The sequence below is a fragment of the Caretta caretta genome, chromosome 3 (assembly GCF_965140235.1).
Source record: "Caretta caretta isolate rCarCar2 chromosome 3, rCarCar1.hap1, whole genome shotgun sequence".
NCBI lineage: Eukaryota > Metazoa > Chordata > Testudines > Cheloniidae > Caretta > Caretta caretta.
This window is the reverse complement of record NC_134208.1, coordinates 16,301,446-16,307,471: the sequence shown is the minus strand read 5'-3', so window position 1 is coordinate 16,307,471 and position 6,026 is coordinate 16,301,446. Positions and strand designations below refer to the sequence as shown.

The 6,026-nt window shown below is 41.3% G+C and overlaps 1 long non-coding RNA gene across 1 annotated transcript; it reads left to right on the top strand.

Moving 5' to 3' along the window:
- The first annotated feature begins 1,799 nt into the window (after positions 1 to 1,799).
- Positions 1,800 to 5,749, top strand: LOC142071381 (uncharacterized). The gene is made up of 2 exons (XR_012667413.1): positions 1,800 to 2,291; positions 4,754 to 5,749. It is a non-coding gene; the product is annotated as an uncharacterized LOC142071381 (long non-coding RNA).
- Positions 5,750 to 6,026: the final 277 nt, after the last annotated feature.

The window sequence follows — 6,026 nt, the reverse complement described above, 5'->3', positions numbered from 1 at the left end:
GGTGGGTGAGGTAATATTTTTTATGGCACTAACTTCTGTTGGTGGAAAGGACCAAGCTTCACAGAGCTCTTCTTCAGGTTTCTCTGATTCTCCTGTCATTCACACTGAGCCAAAAACAACTCAGTTTAAATCAGTGGTGTTAGATGGTATAGAATTGGGGTAAGTGAACGGAGACTCAGGTTCCGTGAGGTTCTCTTTATGTGTTGACTTCTTATGGAATTTAAGGGTCTGGCAAACTTGTCTTAGGGCCTGGCAAACACATTTATTTAAACTTGGTTAAAAGTTTCCTTTTTACTGAAAACCAATAAAAAATATTTCAAACAAAATCTTGGAGCAAGTCCCTGAAGAAGCCACACTGGCCACTTCTTGCTCTGTGCACTTTTTACAGTGAAATCGAAATCCGTTGTTGTTGGATCATATTAAAGAAGTTCTGTATTAAAATCACAAATGAGTTTGAGTCCCCATAGTTTAAATTCCAGGGTATTACTAATTAGGAGGTCTCTTGGTTTTTGGTACTGTTTCTCTCCCTCTATGTGTGAAACTTGCAAGCTGCTAATTGTGTTAGTACATTTTAAGACAGTCTGTTCTCAAAGCAATTCACAGAAAGAGAGACTCAAAGCAATACTCTAACAACAGAAACAGCACCCAGAGACTCCCCGCCCTTTTGTTGTATTAACAATTGTGATTAAAATAGAAATAGAGGATGTATGTGGATGGATGCTTGGTGTGGATAATAACTGAATGATCAGGGAGGTGCCAGCCTAAGAATCCAGTGTCCATCGGCTGAAGAAGGCGTCAAGTGGAAATAACCAGAGGACCCCCCCCCTCCCCCCCCCCCCCGGAGGGCAGACTGGAATCCACCCAACAGCCTCAAGAATGGGAGAACCAAAGAACAAGATAACATCTAGCTGCATGGAGCCGTCAGGAATGTGCTATCTGCTGATTGATTCATAGACTGGCATAGGAAGAAATTCCTATAAAAAGAGACTCTAAAAAGTGAGAACTTTGGGGTCTGATTCTGCAAACCAACTTCCAGGAGCATCAGATGAGCATCTGACAAGGCCCTGCTCTCTCCTCATGTCCAGGCCACCTGGCCAGTGGCTTGGCATGAGCAACTCTAAGGCTGGTAACTATGATAACAACCTTGCAGAACCTGTGTGTGTGTGTGTGTGTGTATGAATGAATGTGTGAATAAATATGAAATTGAATGGAATGTTATAGCTATAACTAACTGCTTACTATGATTCTTTCTGTATTCACAATAAATGTGGTATTTTGCCTTTTTCCCTTTAATAAGATCCTGCTGGTTTTTAATTTATTGGTACAACAATATAACAGTAGGGATATATGTAGGAGCAGGATTTTATATTTGTACTATAAGAATTAATGTATGATTTGATCATCCTGCCAGCCACCTTTTTTGAATAGCAGAAAGGAATGACCCTCTGGGACATTGGTAGAAATGCTTCTGACAGACTGCCAGTGTCTGTACTGATGTTAAGGCAGGGACAGACCAGAACAATCCTTATGACTGATTATGGTCACCCTTTTGTTTTAGGATAAGTTATAATGTCTACTATGGTTTCCTACATGTATTATAAATTAGGCACTCTAGTTAAATATACATTTCTTTGTTTTAAGATTTAGTAAGTAAGAGACAGGATCTTATATTGTGTCTATATTAAGGAGATTAGAGGAACATTGAAGGTCTGGGCCCCAATGTGAATTGTTTTGATTATAAGATTTAGGAAGGCTTAATTTACAATGTCTTTTGCTCAGTATAAACTGACACTGTTTGTATTCTCAAAGGTCTCTGTAAAAGACTGTTTGTGTGAATGAGGAATGCATGCATCAGGAAAAGATAAGGCGTGAAGGTCATTGTTATAGCTAGATGGTCAAGGAAGAAGGAGTGAAGAGACTTGACATCAGAGAACCATCAACATGCATCCATAATGAAGGAAGGGCAGATTGACGACCCTGAGGTGGAGGCTGGCACCCCTAAAGACAAGACAATTGATTAAATTGAAACCAGGACAGGATGACCCTCTCAGAGGTGTTTTGGAATGTTAACATCAAAAGAAACACCAATTAAGAAGTAACCGGTCACAAACTGACACAGCAAAATCCATAGACTTCAACAGAGAAAAAAGATTATAAGAACAGGATGCTCGGTCATGGGACTTTGGGTTCATCTTGCCACACTCCAGGAGCATCGGATCGTGACTGACAGAGCCCTGCTCCCCCCTGCGACCATTCTGGCTGGCCATTAGATTGATCCAGACTCTGGACTGGTAACTATAAACATCAGTTGGCAGGACTGTGTGCATTGTGTGTGTGTGTGTGTGATTGAAAAGCATATGCTAACTGTTGTATTCTCAATAAATGCAGCATGCTGCCTTCTCCCCTATAAAGATCCCATGTGCTTCTTATAAGTATAACATCTATTATTGACCACCTGACCAGGACAGTGATAGTAACTATGAAATGCTAAGGGAGATTAAGAGGCTATCAAAATAAAGAACTCTGGGGATTTCAATTATCCCCATATTGACTGGGTACATGTCACCTCAGGGCGAAATGCAGAGACAAAATTTCTCAATACTTTAAATGACTGCTTCTTGGAGCAGCTGGTACAGGAACCCACAAGGGGAGAGGCAACTCTCGATTTAGTCCTGAGTGGGGCGCAGGATCTGGTCCAAGAGGTAACTATAACAGGTTTTGGAATTAATTGAGAAACTTAACAGTAACATGTCACCGGGACCAGATGGCATTCACCCAAGAGTTCTGAAAGAACTCAAATGTGAAATTGCGGAACTATTAACTATGGTTTGTAACCTGTCCTTTAAATCAGCTTCTGTACCCAATGACTGGAAGATAGCGAATGAAATGCCAATATTTAAAAGGGGCTCTAGAGGTGACCCCAGCAATTACAGACCGGTAAGTCTAACGTCAGTATCGGGCAAATTAGTTGAAACAATAGTAAAGAATAAAATTGTCAGACACATAGAAGAACATAAATAGTTGGGCAAAAGTCAGCATGGTTTCTGTAAAGGGAAATCATGTCTTAGTCTTACTAGTCTATTAGAGTTCTTTGAAGGGGTCAACAAACATGTGGAGAAGGGGGATCCAGTGGACATAGTGTACTCAGATTTCCAGAAAGCCTTTGACAAGATCCTTCACCAAAGGCTCTTATGTAAATTAAGTTGTCATGGGATAAGAGGGAAGATCCTTTCATGGATTGAGAACTGGTTAAAGACAGGGAACAAAGGGTAGGAATAAATGGTAAATTTTCAGAATGGAGAGGGGTAACTAGTGGTGTTCCCAAAAGGTCAGTCCTAGGACCAATCCTATTCAACTTATTCATAAATGATCTGGAGAAAGGGGTAAACAGCAAGGTGGCAAAGTTTGCAGATGATACTTAACTGCTCAAGATAGTTAAGACCAAAGCAGACTGTGAAGAACTTCAAAAAGATTTCACAAAACTAAGTGATTGGGCAACAAAATGGCAAATGAAATTTAATGTGGATAAATGTAAAGTAATGCACATTAGAAAAAATAACCCCAACTATACATACAATATGATGGGGGCTAATTTAGCTACAACTAATCAGGAGAAAGATCTTGGAGTCATCGTGGATAGTTCACGCAGTGTGCAGCAGCAATCATAAAAGCAAGCAGGATGTTAGGAATCATTAAGAAAGGGATAGAGAATAAGATGGAGAATATCTTATTGCCCTTATATGAATCCAGGGTATGCCCACACCTTGAATACTGCTTACAGATGTGGTCCCCTCATCTCAAAAAAGATACTGGCATTAGAAAAGGTTCAGAAAAGGGCAACTAAAATGATTAGGGGTTTGGAATGGGTCCTATATGAGGAGAGATTAAAGAGGCTACAACTTTTCAGCTTGGAAAAGAGGAGACTAAGGGGGGATATGATAGAGGTATATAAAAACATGAGTGGTGTGGAAAAAGTGAATAAGGAAAAGTTATTTCCTTGTTCCCATAATATAAGAACTAGGGGCCACCAAATGAAATTAATGGGCAGCAGGTTTAAAACAAATAAAAGGAAGTTCTTAACACAGCGCACGGTCAACCTGTGGAACTCCTTGCCTGAGGAGGTTGTGAAGGCTAGGACTATAACAGGGTTTAAAGGAGAACTGGATAAATTCATGGAAGTTAAGTCCATTAATGGCTATTAGCCATGATGGGTACGGAAGGGTGTCCCTAGGCTCTGTTTGTCAGAGGGTGGAGACGGATGGCAGGAGAGAGATCACTTGATCATTACCTGTTAGGTTCACTCCCTCTGGGGCACCCGGCATTGGCCACTGTTGGTAGACAGGATACTGGGCTGGATGGACCTTTGGTCTGACCCAGTATGGCCATTCTTATGTTCTTAGTTAACAGCCCTACTTTTAAAATGTTCACATTGATAAACAAAATATCACAAGAGAAGACTGTAAGAACTAGCACAACATCCTCCATCAGTAAGGAAGCCAGGCACACCACAAAAGATAGATAGCAAGCGATGGCAGGAAATGGAAAATCTCTCTCACAATAAGAGTGTGAGCAAAGTCCCAGTGCAGGGCTGAAGATATTTAAGCTGCAGAAAGATTCATGCCTATATCTCTGTCAAAGGAGAGTCCAATACCAAGTAACTTACTTAAGATACATGTAAGTGTAAAATTCATGAGCTAAATAGATGTTAAATTAGATTCACCCCACAAGGTTCCCCTACCATTTCATTCTGCAGGACACTTTAGAACAGACCCCATGCTTGGACTACCCACATGACTATTTCTCCAATCCTCAGGCTGCGGTTTCATTCTGTGGACATCTATGAACAGGCTCTGCAGACCACTAATTGCCCAGGAGTACTCTTAGAGAAGCAAACTTTACGATGTGATGGGCTCCCTGCATGGTTATCCTTGGAGGGCTTCCGATTGCCTTTAAACCAACATCTCCCTGTCAACCTCTCCTTCCTCCTCTTCTCTTAGCTCTACATCGTCCTTACTGGCTCTCCTTTACCATGACTGAAAGGTCAGATCTTCTCCTTTCTCCACGGAAGCAGCCAATAAACATCACACACATTTTCATCTCCTTTGCAGGACCTACTTCATCTGTGTTAAATGTGGGATTTTCCAACATATTGGAGGAGCTGTCTGTCCTCCTCCTGGCTGCAGGTTTTGTAGGTCCCAAAAGCAAGCTCTGATCTAATGTTAGTTTTCATCACACTGCCGTATTATTTTTATTTCCCCCTGTTGGAGACCCCAGGGCATGGCCACTAGTTAAGTCGAGGGGATGGAAGGCCATAAGGGTTGAGGAAGTCTCCCTGCTGAAGGCCTAAGGGCTTCTTCTTAACCCCCCTTAATAGAATTCAGGCCTGGCTGGTTTGAGTAAGCTCTTTTGCTCTTAAAACAATGTTGCAGCCGCAGATAATGCCTTATAGTGTAAGGTTTGCTGACGCCAAGTTAAAAATAATAGGAGATAGTTACAAGGCCAGGCAGGATGTGCTGGTTGTTTAAGTTGCTAGGAATGCTTGTAAGAGGTTGCAGGAAATAAACATTGTTGTAACCCATATAAGGAAGGCAGAGTATTTGTGCAAAGTTTTAATTGGCTGATGTGTAGTGCAGTAGCATTAAGGAATATAAAAGTGTGTGTAATGACCTGCTCTGGTGTGCAGGATTTGAGATTTTATTCTCCCTGTACCTTTTTTTTGAAGCTTCAAATAAACTTTTCTGCTTCTCCACCCCGTTGTGATTATTGAGTGAAACACGCCAGGTAACGAACCTCTGCTGTTGTTTTGCCTCTCGGCACTGCGTGCCGGCAACACCCCTCTTTTTTGCTTACCTGCATTTATTTCCGGGATATTGCCTTTCAGCTGTGTTGCAAATGAATCAACATATGTATGTTACTATCAAGATGTCAGTGAACCTTTGCAGTATGATACTGCTTGCACTACTCCCAGCCTAGTAAGTAAAACTCATCCATTTTCCTTTAGGCCTAGGTGCATAACCATTTCATTA